Genomic DNA, 16731 nt, shown 5'->3' with positions numbered 1-16731 from the left:
ATAGGTGTGATTTTAAAAATAGGCCCTCAAGTCATATGCTATTCCTTCCTTTAAGAAGTGAAACAGAATTCGGGCCCTTGAGTGTGGGCTAGACTTAGTCACTTTCTTGTAAAGAACAGAATATAGCAGAAGGAATAGCATGCCACTTTCATCCCTCTTTCTCTCCCTCTCCTCTGCTCTCCCCTCCCCTCCTTTTCTCTCTCTCTCTCTCCCTCTCTCTCTCTCTCTCTCTCTCTCTCTCTCTCTCTCTCTCTCTCTCTCTCTCCTCTCTCTCTCTCTCTTCTCTCTCTCTCCTCTTTCTCGGCTTCTGTCCTGGGTTTTCTGTTTCTAGAATTAGATCCCTTGAGCTGGGGGAAGCCAGCTCCCATGTTCGGAGAAAGGCTCTGTGGAAAGACCCACGTGGTGAGGAACGGAAGCAGATTTTGGCCAACAGCCTGGGCATCATCTTGGAAGCAGATGCCCCCGCCTCTTCAGGTGGCTCCACCTGACCTACAACCGCATGCAACCTCGTGGGAGACCCCACGCCAGGATCAGGCGGCTGAGCAGCTCCTGATGGTTGGCCCTCAGAAGCTTTGTGAGAAAATACATGTTTGTTAGTTCAAGCTGCTTGAGTTTGGGGCCACTTGTTATGCAGCACAGTTAACAATAGATTCTGAACTCTGTTCGCCGACAGAGGAAAGAACTGACCCCCCGATTTTCTGACTGGAAAGTAAAGTGCTCTTCTAACTCACTGGCTTAAGCCTGAAACTGAAAATGATTTATTAGTAACAAGAGGGTGATTAATAATTACCTATTGATTGATGAAATATAGTTTGTAGCATCCAGGAGCTCATTATTTTAATTAAAGACAGTAAATAGGGAGTATAATTTAATAGTTCCAGAAATTTAAAAATGGTTCATTATCAACAAATATTTTCATGTAACACATCAATATATTAAAGAGAAAATAATCATCCCCAAAAGAAGTTGATATGAATCAACACTGAACAAAACCAGTCAACAATGAAAAATTATCTAGTTATAGGAACAGGAGAAAATTTATTTCATCTCATAAAGGCTATAAATCAAAAACTCCCTACTAATATTTTACTAAATAGACACACTTTAGAAACATTCCCATGAATGCCAGGAAAAATAAAATAAGGATGTCAGAAATCAATACCTCTATTTAAAACTGTAGATTCTGGCCAAAGTAGTAAAAAAAAAAAAAAAAAGAAAGAAAGAAAGAAAGAAGATAGGTATAATAGATAGAAAGAATGTCTACACTGAAAACTCAAGAGGCTCTTCCAACCATCACTAAGAGATAATGATTCTGAGAGAATGTAGGAACTATTTTGCCTACAAGATCAATATTTAAAAACATCAACACCATTTTGAAATCAGTAATAACCAATTTTGAATTGTCATTTTAAAAATGCTATTCATAATCACAATATAAAATGTGAGGTATCTAGGTTTCAATTTATCAAAGAATATGCGGGATTTTATAGAGACAGTTAAAAAACATCTTTGAAAAATATAAAAACAGAATAAGCGGAGAGGTGTAGTATTCCACAAATGAAAAAAGTGTGTCAAGGGCATGTCAATTTTTCACAAAGTCGTCTACAATCTGATCAGGTTTTATGGGACTTGATCCAAAATTTATATGGAGGAACAAAGAATGGGGAACAGCTAAGACACTTGAGAAAGAGGAGAACAAGTTCAAATAATTTGACAGGCAATATGCAAAACCTGTCTTACAGCTACAGGAACTAAGATATCAGTATTGGAAAGGATAAACATTTGATCAGAAAAGAGACATTCAGGTGAAATACAGAAATTTGAAATACGACAGAGACAGCACTCATAGCAGGGAGAAAGGATGGCATGATTAGTGTTCCCTACACAAGGTCTAAAACAAAATTTGATCTTTAGCTCATAATACATGTAAACAAAATGAGATGGACTAAAATGAGAAAGCTAAACTGTAAACTTTTTGAACGAAAATACGATAAAATAGCTTCATGATCTTTAGGAAGAGAAGGACTTAAGCAAAATATTAACATCCGTTCTAAAGGAAAGAATTAATACATTTAATGACATGAACGTTTAAAAGTTTAAACATTAACAAAATAACCCACTGGTTTAGAGAAGGCGTTAATAAAATGAATAGCTGTCAAACATTAATTCTGTAACATAGAAAGAGCCCTACAGATTAATAAGGGAAAATGTGCACAATATGCTATAAAAAACGGGCAAAGGACACCAGAAGGTGATCCACAGACAAGGACAACGATTTGGTCTGTAAACATAAAAACATGTTTAACCTCAATATAAAGCACAAATAAATGTACTTCACACTCATCAGATTGATAATTATTTTTAATATATTTTTATGGATTTCAGAGAGGCAGGGAGAAGAAGAGAGAGAAACATCGATGATGAGAGCGAATCATTGATTGGCTGCCTCCTCCATGCCTCACACTGGGGATCGTGCCTGCAACCTGGTTTATAGGTCAACGCTCAACCACTGAGCCACACTGGCTGGACGGCAATTTATTTAAAAACAATAGAATAAACATTCCACACCTGTTGCTGGTAAAAATATGAGGAAAAACCACAAAGCTTTCAAATACTGTTCAAATCTGTGTATGATTTTACGCAAAGACTTAGGAGAGCAACTTCCCACTGTGTATTGAAGATGCTCCCCTTTGGGCCGCAGTTAGACCTACACCTACATGAGCTAGACCGCTGGTTCCGGGAGCAGCAGGGCAGTGCCATCCAGATCCTGTTGGAAATACAGTCACTCAGACCTGAATCAGAAACCCAGCCCAGCAACTGCTGCAACACGACCTCCAGGTGGCCTGGCGCAGGCCGAAGGCGGAGACACGGCTCTCAGCAATGGTCACACACGTTCTCGTGAAAGCACTGAAAAGTGTTCGCTTACAGCACTGCTTGCCACAGTGAAGGTCTGGGAGCAATCTGATCATCTAACTTGAATAATGAAAAAATACATTGTGGTGTGGTCATAACCTAAATGAATCCTAACATTTAAAATAAATACACTAGCGCTGCCAGGGACATGCGTAGCATAACAGTTATATAAGTAAAGCATGAGAATAGTTTATATTTTAAATTAACTCCTACATAAAAACGGTACTGGAAACGCAAATGGGATGACAAACACTGAAAAAAGGCCAGCGGTTAACTCAGAGAAAGGAGGAGGGAAATAATATTGGGAACAGGCGGACAGAGCGCTTGCGTGCACCCACACTAGTTTAAACATCCAAAGCAGAGAAGGCAAATGTCAAGACGTGCAAAGCTGGTAAAGGTACAGGTAAATTTATTACAAAACTTATTTCCTTAATTATAGCTTACACATCATTCTGTTATTTACTGTCTAGTTGTTTCAATTTAAAGCAACACACAACTCTAGGTTAAACTAACATATTTACAAGGAAAGCATCCTTCATATTTTGTGGGTTGGAATTATTTACTTTTGGGGAATTTACCTATTATACTAGACCATTTGCTAAAATATAAAAATGGTTTTTCTGTACAATAAGATTTTTGTTATGTGTCAACTAGGTGTGATGTTACCTATAATAAAAGAACAATCCAAAATATTAAGAGTTCACATCAATATGAAAAGAGTTATTACTTCCAGCTGCTTCATTAAATTGGCTAAAGATTTTGGTTTTCCTCCAGTCTGCTCACATGCTTAATATAGTTGTTGAATAGTAACTTTATAACTTATTTCATACTAAGTGGAAGATAGACATATATAATATTTTCATGAGAATCTGAATATGCTAGAATTAGGGGCACAAGGATATGTAGACTGATTGATAAAACTTTTGGAGAAAGTTTTCTATAATTCCTCAAGTTAGTCTTTATTTTTAAAAATATGTTTTTATTAATTTTAGAGAGAGCAGAGTGGAGAGAGAGAGAGAATAAACATTAATATGAGAGTGAAACATCAATTGGTTGCCTCCTCCACGCCCTGCACAGGGGTCAAGCCCACAGGCTACCACCTGGTGCATGGACGACACTCAATGAACTGAGCCACACCAGGCAGGGCTCAAGCTTAGACTACAATTTTGTTTTTGTGATTTAAATTTTCTAACCATTATCAAATCGGAAGTTCAAATCTCTAATAAGAATCATGGCAGTAACATTTTTATGATAGCCATGTTTATATCATAAAGATGCTTTGCTAAATTAAAGTTTTAAAAAGCAATAATAGAGCTCAGATATTAAAAATATATTAATCTAAATAAACAGAAATCTTTGTAAGATTATACACACGTTGTATGTTACTGTGTTAAAACAACTGTAGACTAGTGGGTTTTTTATTTTTAATCCTTAAATTGTCTCTATGCAGGACAAAACATACATCATTGCAAACATGCTTTAGATAAAATTAAATCATTTTTAGAGACATATGGTGCCAAAAATTAACTCCCCAAAGCACATCATTTAACTGGCTCCTGCAATTTAAGAATCCTGGAAGAAAGGAAAGGGAACAATTCAAGGAAATGAGAAGTGTCCTTATAATGAATTCCTGCTTATAAGAATCAGACATCATAACTGTCTTTTAATTAAAATACAAATACCATATGTATAGTTATCAGAAAATGAACTACAAATTGTTTTGCCAGAAAACAAAGACCAGTCAACACTGAAGACACAGCAGTCCTTTGTAACACAAAGGTGATGGGACCCGAGTCCTGGCTGTCCACGGCGACTCTCTAATCTAGGCACAGTGCCGTGTCCAGCGCTGGACGAATGAGAACATGCAACGGCTGAAGAGGTGGTCATATAAGATGGATTTTTAAACAATACTTCATCCATACTTTTTTTGAAGAAGAAGAATATGTTTATAAAAACTGGAGAGTCGTTTCAAAGAACACAGACTTTCCCTCTGCATACAATATGAAAAACCCACTAGCTACAACATTCAAACAGGACATCAAGAGAATCACTGCAATCAACACCTTTATTAACACAACACGTTGGGAAAATATGAAAGGTGTGGCACATTCCAGATTCCAAAATCACTGCCCGGTGGGCAGGGGGTGGTGACGATGTGTGACAGCTGTTAGAGCTACAGGATTTCTGGAGGAAGTGCCTGTGTACGCATGGATTAACTCATCACAGGTATCGCAAAATTTGAAAGTTCATCTGATGCGAAGGCAAGTAAGCTTGGAAACCCATAGGTGAGAAGCCTGCATCCTACGAGTAGAAATATTATGACGGATGTTTACTCTGGGAGGAAATCAAAGCCGTTCAGATCATCTACTCCTGTTTCCTATCCATAAACATAGTCAAATCGTCCGACTGTGGGAGCAGCTCTAAAAAAAGATCACGTGTATTCGACAAAGAAGAGAGAAAACATGCTGTATTCTGCGATTTTCATTTGTACCACCGACAATCCAATTAAAGCCATATATAGAGATTTGCCAAAACACGACAAAGGCCACTTAGAAAAAAATACCAGTATTTTCCTATAGAAACATGTTTTAGATGAGAGACACAGATAATAGAAACACACATATAGTCATTCATTTTCACTCGAATATTAAATAACAATGATAATTCCTGACCTGCTTGCTATATGGTTTCACAGACTGGAAGCAGACTGCCTTTCTCTATTTCTGACAGACAAACAAAATTAAGTGCAGATATGTGCATGCGATTTAAATTCAACGGAATGATGTGAAGTACAGCTCACAGGCAAACAGCCTGAACCTTATCAGTTCTGTTTACTGTCATAACCCAAACAATGGCAATTACAAGCCACTCCGCAGATTCCGGCTCGGCAGGAGTGACAGATACACAAAATCCAGTGAATGCTGATCTGTTTATAGTACTCAGTTACCAAGCTGCACGTGTACAAGACAAATCTCAAAGGTAATGAGATATTTCTTTATTATCAATTCCATCCCACAGACTGGTGTCAAAGATCACCTAGCTCATTTCTAGAAGTGCCCTTTGTCAACTGCCGAGGTACACTTAAAAAAATAAAACTCACATGCGTTCCAAATCTGGAGCTGGACTTTAAGGAAAGGAATAAAGAAACACTCTCTTCTCTAATTACATAAAGAATAATACATTTTAAAATTCTTTTTTTTTCTCTGATCTCTCCTAAAATAGAAAACCTCTGATGGCAAGAGAGAAAGAGAGCTGGTGCAGAACAGATGTTACTAATTCTGGGAGTGAATAAAGATCAAGTCTATCCTTTATATGAATACACAAATGTATTTCTTTTGTGTATTTTACAATTATGACACATTACTATGACTTGTAACAGACAGTAACTAATCTAATATTTTTACGTATTTAATAGTAGTAATAAGCTGCAAAACTCAGACTTCTTTGTTTCATAGGTATCTACTTCTGTAATAACATTACTGCATTCTGATGGATATGTCACTTTGAGACTTTAAAGATAATAGTTTAGATATTTTGTTTACTTAAATTACTAAACTACACGCAAATCCTATGAACTGTTCAGAAAGAAATAAAATAAAGCAAGTATACTTAATGCTAACATTATTGTTATCTGTGAATCAAAAAAGATGTTCAATCAAGAATAAAAGAATTTTTTAAATTTTATAATAGAAATGATCCTCACTAGAAAAAATGTCTAACATTGCTCAAATGAATACTTATTTTTAAAAAGTTGAAAATAGAATCACATGAAAGCTAAAAACGAAACACTATATTGTCACTATATTTTAGACATGAACATATTCTTAAGGTAACCATTTCCCTCCTGGCCTGTCAGTCATTTGCCCAAGAGTAATTAAATCCCTTGATTTTAAAAGGTGGCCAAAGGAATGCCCTAAGCTGGCTCTTTAGGTGTTTATGAATGAACTGTGGTCAAACAATTTCCTTTGATGATTAGCCACAGTACATCTTTGCAGTTTTATGAATCAAACAAACCCACCTTCTCATCTCACCTGCTTACAGTCCTGCGATTCAGAATGAGGTGCCATCCTCCGCTATCACCGGAGCCAAAATACCTGGGGCGTGCTCACTTCCCTCACACACCTCTCTCCTCACCCATTCACTCGCCAGGGCCATTAATTATTGCTTTTAAGTATTTTTCAATCCGATCCTTTGCACCCTCCTCACCAACGATTCCTACCACCATTGTAATAGTTATGTGCCAGGCACTGCGCAAAACCCTATACTTAAAATACTTCAGTTATTCTTCATTTTTTAAAAATTTTACAGGCTAAAAATGGGATGTTTAGAAGATTAAATGACTTGCTATATAGTAATAAAGCCTGGATTCAAATCCATGTCTGTCTGACTTAAAATCTCATACTTTCACTTGTTATACTTGATCGATATTTGCTGAACACAAACAGCTAATTTGGTTACTACTATGTGAAACTCGTGTTGTCAGGGCATCAGACACACAGTAATGATGAAGGGTCTGGGACCGCCAGCATTATGATGTTTGCAGCCTATGGGGGAAACTGGGCTTTACGAGTGAGCAACAAATAGAAATGCGATCACACGACTGCATTGTGTTGTGAAGGATGAAAACCACGGCGCTGTAAGACTTTGGGGCCGAACGGTGGCATTCAAGATCGGAGGAGGTTTCACATAAGCTTGAGAGTTTCCTTCAAAATTGATAATAACCAAATGTGAACCTTGGTAACTATTTTCTCTGTTACACGTTATTGTTCTTCTTCCAAGTCTCCCTTGTACTTCCAAGACACCAGCCCCGTGTCTTCATGCTGACCCCTGGCTGCATCCCAGTTTGGTTCTCCAAGGCCTATGCACAGAAATCTTCTGGGCTCCTTCTTCCACTCCCAACAGAACTCTTGCTATGTTTAACCCTCTCTCCCCTGGATTTCCATCTCAAGACACATCCCTATATGAACCAGGTAGTCCAATGAACCCATTTCTATTTTGTATGGCAATCCTCCGAACGATTTTTGTATAAATCACCTCATACGTTTAAAAAGGACAGCCTAGCCCTAACCAATTTGGCTCAGTGGATAGAGCGTCGGCCTGTGGACTCAAAGGTCCCAGGTTCGATTCCAGTCAAGGGCATGTACCTTGGTTGCGGGCACATCCCCAGTAGGGGTTGTGCAGGAGGCAGCTGATCAATGTTCCTCTCTCATCGATGTTTCTAACTCTCTATCCCTCTCCCTTCTTCTCTGTAAAAAATCAATAAAGTATATATTTTTTAAAAAGGACAGCCTAGACAATGTGGCTCAGTGGTATTTCATTGACCTATGAACCAGGAGATCATGGTTTGATCCCTGCTCAGGGCACATGCCTGGGTTGCTGACTGGATCTCCAGTAGGGGGCGTGCAGGAGGCAGCTGATAGATGATTTTCTCTCATCACTGATGTTTCTCTCTCTTTCCTTCTCCCTTCCTCTCTGAAATCAATTCTTAAAAAAAGACATCTGCACATTGCTTTACCAAAGGGAGTAAATCTAATGACAGGAGTTTTAGGCATGGTAGGTATTTGTGGTAAAAGCATAAGGATAATGGAAAATTCTAGGCCTTCTCAGATCGTACCTCAAAAGTGGCTACATTTGCTATAAATTCAACATGTAGACAGAGTCCTTGGAATAAATGCAAGTGGAGGAGCTGAACCACTTTTATTATATTTTCTGTCATGTTAGTTTAAGTACTGTCAAATCAAACACTTTTTTCCTTCCCTTTGAGTAAATGAGCTCGGTGGAGATGGAGTCACCCCCTTGTTCCTCTGACAGCTTGTTCTGCTCGTTACATGATATGTGGGATTATCAAATCAATAAGACTTTGCTGTTTCTGAAACACATTATAAAATGGGATAAACTTTCTGAATATTTCTCAGTGCAAGTTTCAAGTCAAACTTAAAATCAGGTTAAATCAAAAACATGGAAGCAGACACACCGAACTGCTCTTGCCATTCCTCAGCCATGGCTGCTGGGCACCCAGAGTTGGGGAAAAAGGCCACAAGATGATAAAGTGGAGAACATGTTGAAGACTCCGAGTGACAGCAGGTGTATGGACACTGTGAAAAAATGAGGTGACTTCCGAGCAACAGGAAAGAGAGAATTTTAAAAATGAGAAGAACCAACCACAGGTAGTTGGCGGTGTGTCTAGCTTTCTCTGCTGGACCCTGAGGCCCCTGGTGTAACCATGCTTGTGTTCTCTACCTCTCATGCAGGGACAGATGTGTGGGAATCCCTCAACAAACATGATATGAATAAATGAATAAGTGTAAGGCCTTTAATGAGTGTCAAGGAAGCTGGGCTCTTTTCACTTCAATTACACCCAGTAGTATGTTGTAAAATTTTACGCGCTATTATGCCTGTTGAACCCACACCATGGGTTAACGCTGTACAAGGCAGTCCTGTGTTACAACAGACATGTCTCCTCCATGGAGAAGCCTTTCCTGACGTACCTCTCTGCCCCCGGCAGAAAGGAAATGCCTCCTCCCTGCTCCCACAGAGGTCTACTTTTATGTCTAATAAAGCCCGTGCCACACTGAATTATAAATCTTTTTAACGGGCAAATTTTGTCAGTGGATTCGGGGCATCTCGAGCTGAAGATATTCGCTTTGTCCCCCATTGCAGCCTATTGCTTAGCACCATACTAGGGCTCAGCATTTGCCAGATGAGGATGATTACATATTGTGGGAGAGCGAATCACATCCCCCTTCCCAAAATGTCCACATTCGAATCTCTGGACCCTCATATGCTGAAAGGGGCTCTGCGGGTGTAATGGGGCGCGGGATGTGGCGGTGGGGAGATCATCCAGGTGAGCCCACTGCAATCACAAAAGCCCTTAAAAGAGGGAGGCAGGGGCATCAAAGGCAGAGGGAGTCACATGGGGACAGAGCGGGCAGCGAAGATGGGGCAACACTATTCTGATGTCACTGTAAGGAAGAGGCTGTGACGTAACAAATTCTGGCAGCCCCTAGAAGATGGAAAAGGAGAGGAAGCATTCTCAGAGCCTTGGGAAGAAATTGGCACTACCCTCTCTTTGGCCGTAGCTCAGCCAGACTGACCTTGGACTTCTGACCTCCAGAATCACATGATGAATTTATGTTTTTCAGTATGTTTTTATTGTTTTCAAAGAAGAAAGGAGAGGGAGAGGGAGATAGAAACATCAATGATGAGAGAGAACCATTGATCGGCTGCCTCCTGCACGCCCCCTACTTTGAGCCCGTAACTGGGGCATGTGACCTCCTGGTTCTTAGGTCGACACTCAACCACTGAGCGAAACCAACCGGGCTGTATTTATGTTTTAAGTTACTAAGCCTCTGCTATTTCTAGTACCAGGAAGCATGGGTGGTTCAAGGTAAGCACATTGAAAAGGTATGGAGCAGTTAGACAATAACATTTCTCACCTAATTTGAAGGAGATACATCCTTTCCTTCCCCTTAAATAAATATTTACTGGCCCCCTAGTACTTGCATAAATGATGTCACCAGGCCTGGGATATGCAACACTGTATGAGACAGGCTACTGGTGCATTTCAAACAGCGGGATCTGCCAAGGCCAGGCATGCGCACATGAAAATGTGACCAGGAACATAAATTCGTACTTGTTAAACATCACGTGCTACGGACAGTGTTAGAGGAGTTCGAGAGGGACTGAAATTACTCTAGTTGCCATGCTTGAGACAGCTTTCTAGAGGAAGTGGGCCCGGGATGAACTCTGAAGACAGGAAAGCGATGTCTGTGTTGCGGCATAAACAGAGGTCACTCTAATTCTAATAAGAGGGGGACACATCAGCAAAGACAGCTGGCCTGAGGAATTAATGGAATTAGTGGGCTTCTGTGAGCAGCAGGGTCTGACCAGAGCAAAAAGAAAGGATAAATGGAAAGGGGGGGGGGAGGAAGGGGGCTATAAGGAGAAGGTGGAAAGTGCTAAATTCCAGGTATAGGGGTTAGAATTTCAACCGATAGTTAGAGTCCTGTTTTCTTAACAATAACAATACAGTTTCTTTTCTCAGATATTACCTAGAGTGACTCAGACTGACCTGAAAGTTAGCCAGGAACCTTCCCTCTCACCTCAAGTGTCCCCATCCAACTGGTTGCTAAATATCTTAGAAATTAAGTTCTATGTATGTTTGGGTTCCATCCTTTCCACCTAAAACTATTGTTATTGTTTTTATTTTAGTTCTCCAATTTGTCTTGGTGAACTATTTCACAGGAGAAAGGAGGTTAGAGATGTCGAAAGAAAGCCATGGTAACGCAGAGACAAAAGTCAAAGCAGCAAAAATCGAAAGACTAAGGGACTCATCTGGCAAATTTCCCTCAGTTGGAAAAATAATATTAACACTTTGTTAATCTCCTCTATTGTATGCATTTGGGTCTACATCATTGAACCCAAATTCTACTCTGCCTCTGAAATGAAGATATCATGTTTTCATTACAGTTTTATGTAAAAATGCTCAAAGGGAACATAGAGGTTGACATACAATCGTTCATCTATATCAGTGGTTCTCGACTTTCTGGCCCTTTAAATACATTACCTCATGTTGTGACCCAACCATAAAATTATTTTCGTGGCTACTTCATAACTGTAATGTTGCTACTGTTATGAATTGTCATGTAAATATCTGATATGCAGGATGGTCTTAGGTGACCCCTGTGGAAGGGTCGTTCGACCACCAAAGGGGTAGCGACCCACAGGTTGAGAACCACTGATCTATATGAAATTGAACAGAAAAGCTTCCAAGACTAACACAGACCTAGAATAATGACCAAGTTCATTATTTATAATTTGTTCAATACAAGTTATGAGTTAGCAAGTAGGTAAATAGGTTTCTCTTCAAGTGCCAATTTTAATTAGTTAACTATATAGCCAGCGGGAGCCTTGTGTTTAGAAGTTTCTGGCGGATTAGCAGGAACAAAGCACAAGTGGTGATTGCCTATGGCTTCCATGGGTGTAAATGGTGGGGAGAGGGTGGGAATAAGAATAGACTTCCGGTTTTAGCGATTAGAATATTATGCAGTATTTTTAATGTGACTAACTCATGGTTTAATATCAATAGGCCCAGAGTTTTGTCTAATGGCTTACTTGAAGATATTAATATTTTGTTAGTTATTTTGATGACAGGAGCTAGGATACGCCAACAACTTCAGAACATTTAGCAATGACCCTGTACTCCCTTTCAGAGGTGCTGTGCTGGACTAGCGCTGAGCAAAAGGAATTGTATGGGCACAGTCCCTGGTAATAACATGCCATGTAGTACTGCATTTCAAACAGATGAGACTATTATCAATGGAAGGCAGAACTTATGGTAGATAACTAAAACAATTCTGCAAGTAAGAATCAGGGTTTAACTATGTGGAATATCTTCTTTCTATGGACGTCTCCATATTACAAGAAAGCTCTTCTTATTTAAGTAATAGGAATTGTTGATCAGTCCTGCATGTGGTTCCTCAAAGAGCAATTTAAAAATATGATTTTATATTAAAGATGATCTTTGCTTTAATCAAGGCACCAGATCTTATTATTGTGATATTGGACACTTAACCTGACCATTTCCCTTCATTTTTTTTCTTTTTCATTTGATTTATTGAGGTGACACTGGTTAACAAAATTATACAGATTTCAAGAGCACAATTCAACAATAGATCATCTGTATGCTGTACTGTGTGTTCAACCCCCAAGTCAAGTCTCCTTCCATCACTATTTATACCCCTTTACCCTCCTCCAACTCCCCCAATCCCCGCCCCCTGGCAGTCACCACACTGTTGTCCATGTCTGTGTCCATGCGTTTGTTTTTTTTCTTTTTTGCTCAATCCCTCCATCCCTCACCCACTCAGCTCCTCAACACTCCCAGTAGGTAGCAGCCTGCTCTCTATTTATAAGTCTGCCTCTATTTTGCTTGTTAGTTCATCATTTTTCTTATATTAAATTAGAGGTTCAACTCAATCTAAAACAAATTATCAATGGAACTTTTTGGAGGGAGGTATTTAATAGCAAATTTAAAATGCCTGGCATGTTAAAGATGTAAAATGTATATTTTTGTTACATTTTTTACAAAAGACACAACAAAGTAAAAGATGCTGTCATAGGACACATTACCAGATATACCAATGACAAAAAAAAAAAATCAAAATTTGGAATTTGTAAAAGAATTAACAGATGGACCAATGAATCTGAACCAATAATTGCAAAGTGAATATAATAATCTTAGTATTTAATATTAATTTGCTATTATTATTATCAGGTACGGTTCTAAGCACTTTATATGTATTATTATTTTTAATCTTCTCAACAAATCTGAGTTAGGTGCTATTAATATTCCTATATCATATGCAACGATATTTAAGCACAGAAATATCACATAATCTTGGCCAAGGTCATTGAGTTAGGAAGAGTATGCAAGAAGCTTAAGTTAGAGAAAGCAGAACAAACCAATGATGAGAAAAAAAAAACTATAAATCATATCCTTAGCTTATACACCAAATAATATTTCATTTAATGGAAAATGCTCAATATATAATATTATATGAACACAGTAGGATCTAAAACTGCAAGTATAATATGATTTCAAACTGGTAAATTATAAACAACAGTTAAGTACAAACAATTAAACCATAGGAACCAGAAGAAAATCCAGATGGATTTTTAATTGCTCGTAGGATGGGCAAGTATTACCTACATATAAAAAAAAGAAAAATCTGGGTGCATATGACTAAAAGAAGGCTGAGGAGATCAGTGAATAGAAAATTACTAAAAGGAAACATCAGGTTTCCAGTGATCAGGGTGGGGTGGGGGGGGGGGATTTTTGGCTAAACCTATAGGATTCAGGCCAGGATGATCCCATATCACTGAGGGAATGGTGGAGGTGACGAATTTAGCCATATCAAGAGTGTGCAGATATTGAGGGTGGGAGATCCTGGTAAAATAGGGCCTAGTTGAAAAAGATATCAGAAGAGCCCAACTAGAATTTGGTCAAGGAGAAAATCTTTGCCAATTCCTTTATTAGCTTATGTTTTAATAAGCTTTACAAATTTATTTCAAACTAAGTCAATTCAAATCTGAAGTAGTAAAGCAGAATGTTTCTAATTAGTTGCAAATTTTTTTTACTACATTGATTTTTCTATTTTTATTTTATTTATTTTTATTGATTTCAGAGAGGGAGAGGGACAGAGATGAAAACATCAATAATGAAAATCATTGATCAGCTGCCTCCTGTACACCCCTTACTGGGGATGGAGCCCAAGACCAGGCATGTGCCCTGATAGGAAATCAAAGGGTGGTCTCCCGGTTCATAGATCAACACTCAACCACTGAACCACACCAGGTGGGCAACGCCGTTTGTTTTTTTTGTTTTGTTTTTTAAAATCTCTTGGTAACTACTATATTTATATTTCCTCTGTAAAGGTCACTTGATTGGTATGACACAGCTCAGTCAAATGGCCGCAACATAACTCAGCTTTCACAAGGGTTTTCTTTGTTTGTTTGTTTGTTTGTTTGTTTTTACCAGTAACTACCTCTTTGAAAATTCCACCCCTTTCTAACATGTATGCAAATGGAAAGTGAGATACAAATGTTGTACAACAAAGTCTGTAATGGCAAACATCTAAATATTAAACTTGTATGTTGACAAAGGGTTTGCAATTTGCATCTTACTGATCTTCTAGGTAGTGATGAACTTATTTCTTACTTGTTGTAATGATGTCCTCAATTTTGATTGAGAAGTTTTCTCTTAAATATTTTGAACAAGTGAATCATTAGACTAAAGCAGAATTTGATTGCTTGGCATGAATACTGTATTTTACAGTTGTGCAAACTTGAGAATCAATGACACTAAAGTGGACAAATCAATTGTCAGTTACAGGGTTCAAGTTTTCGAATTCCCCGGTCAACAATGCTTCCACTGTGATGAATGTTTACATATCTAAAGATCAATGGTGGCTGGAAAATGTCCATACAGCAGAGGTCTGGAGGTGACAATCCAATGGAACAAAGAAGCAATCAAGGGATTTGTCATAAAACTACATTTTCTTGACGATATATTTATTGTAATCACTTAGTTGTCATATTGATTTGGAAAAATTCTGGAGGGAGCTGAAGATTATGCATGAGTATTGGGTGGGCGAGCTAATATAACCCACTGCTCCCCTGCCCAGCTCCTGGCCAGCACTGGCCCTGGGAGGTGAACAAGTGTACAAACAACAGCAATATGATGCTGGAGAGAGTGAGTGCAAGGCCCCCAGCAGTGGCTCTGGACCCCAGGTAGGGTTTGAAAAATGATGAAAGATAAACTCCATGTAGTGGAGGCGGGCAGAGGGTGGGTGTAAGGAGGACTAAGAGATTCAGAGGGCCTTTGGGATCGGGCCTAAACTGGCAGTCAGACATCCCTCTTGTAATCTGGGACCTCTGACTCCTAATTGCTCACCTGCCTGCCTGCCTGATTGCCCCTAATCGCCTCTGCCTTGGCCACCACCACCATGGCTTTGTCCAGAAGGACGTCTAGAATGACATCTGGAAGGTTGTTCGGCTGTCCGGTCTAATTAGCATATTACACTGTTATTATTATAGAGGACAGAGGCCCACGCACAAAATTCGTGCCTAGGGGTAGGGGAGTCCCTCAGCCTGGTCTGCATCCTCTCAAATCCGGGACCCCTCAGGGGATGTCGGACGGCTGGTTTAGTTGGACATCCATCTTGCAATCTGGGAGCGCTAGCTCCTAACCACTTGCCTACCTGCCTAACTGATCACCCCTAACTGCCTCTGCCTGCTGACCTGATGCCCCAAACTGCTCCCCTGCCAGCCTGATCACCCCTAACTGCCCCCGCCTGCCAGCCTGATGGCCCCCTAACTGCTCCCGCCTGCCGGCCTGATCGCCCCCTAACCGCCTCTGCCTCAGCCCCCGCCACTGTGGCTTTGTCCAGAAGGACATCTGGAAGATGTCTGGTCTAATTAGCATATTACCCTTCTATTAGTATAGATGTTTGCTTTTTTAGACTTGCTATTTCTTCTCCTCCATCTCTACCATTGTAGAAGCTCCATTTCACAGTGGGCTACTGATCAGGCCTGTTATTCTAATGGTGGAATCCCAGAGGAAAACATGTTTCAGATGTAGAGTATTCCCCTCAGGTTCCTGGCGGTCATGGGAAGCAGGAGAAATTCTTGATGTATAAAGTCACTGTCACCATTGTCAAAGCACTGCGGTGTGGGAAATGAACCGCAGAGAAAATCGAAGGGTGTTTCTTCCAAAGCACTGAATGTTAGCGCATAAACAACAATTTTTTTCTTTAAAGTACACTATTTCAGATCAAATCTCAGTGTGTACATGTCTAGAGAAAACAGCCTAGGTGCTGGGATGGCAAATTTTTGGCACCCGTCTAAACAATTATCAGAAATTAAAGGCTCTTCGTCAGAGTACCAAAACTTATTTCCAGAAATACGAAATTCTGTATAGATCCAACTTAACTTCCAGAGCAAATGGCACCATAAATGTAGTTCTCTGTCCTTTAAAGAATTAATTTTAAGGTGTGCATTTTTTTTTCCTGTGAGGGCTTCTTAAGCCTAAATTAAATCACCAGAAGTCTCAATAAAGTCATATTAAAATTGAACTGAAATCCACAAGAGCAAGACAATTGGGAGGGAGGTTGAAACTCCTTCCTTGCTCTGCAACCTTAAATCAGGCCGCGGCGTGCAGGCTCCGGGATGATCTAAGGCACTATGTCATCTTCCATGCTGGGCGGCGTATGTTACGGTCCCCGAATTAGAGAACAGCTATTCCCCCCAATTACTATTTTA

Source organism: Myotis nattereri, assembly GCF_964212035.1.
Source record: "Myotis nattereri genome assembly, chromosome: 8".
Classification (NCBI taxonomy): Eukaryota; Metazoa; Chordata; class Mammalia; order Chiroptera; family Vespertilionidae; genus Myotis; species Myotis nattereri.
The sequence above is the reverse complement of the archived record's forward strand: the minus strand, read 5'-3'. Positions refer to the sequence as shown.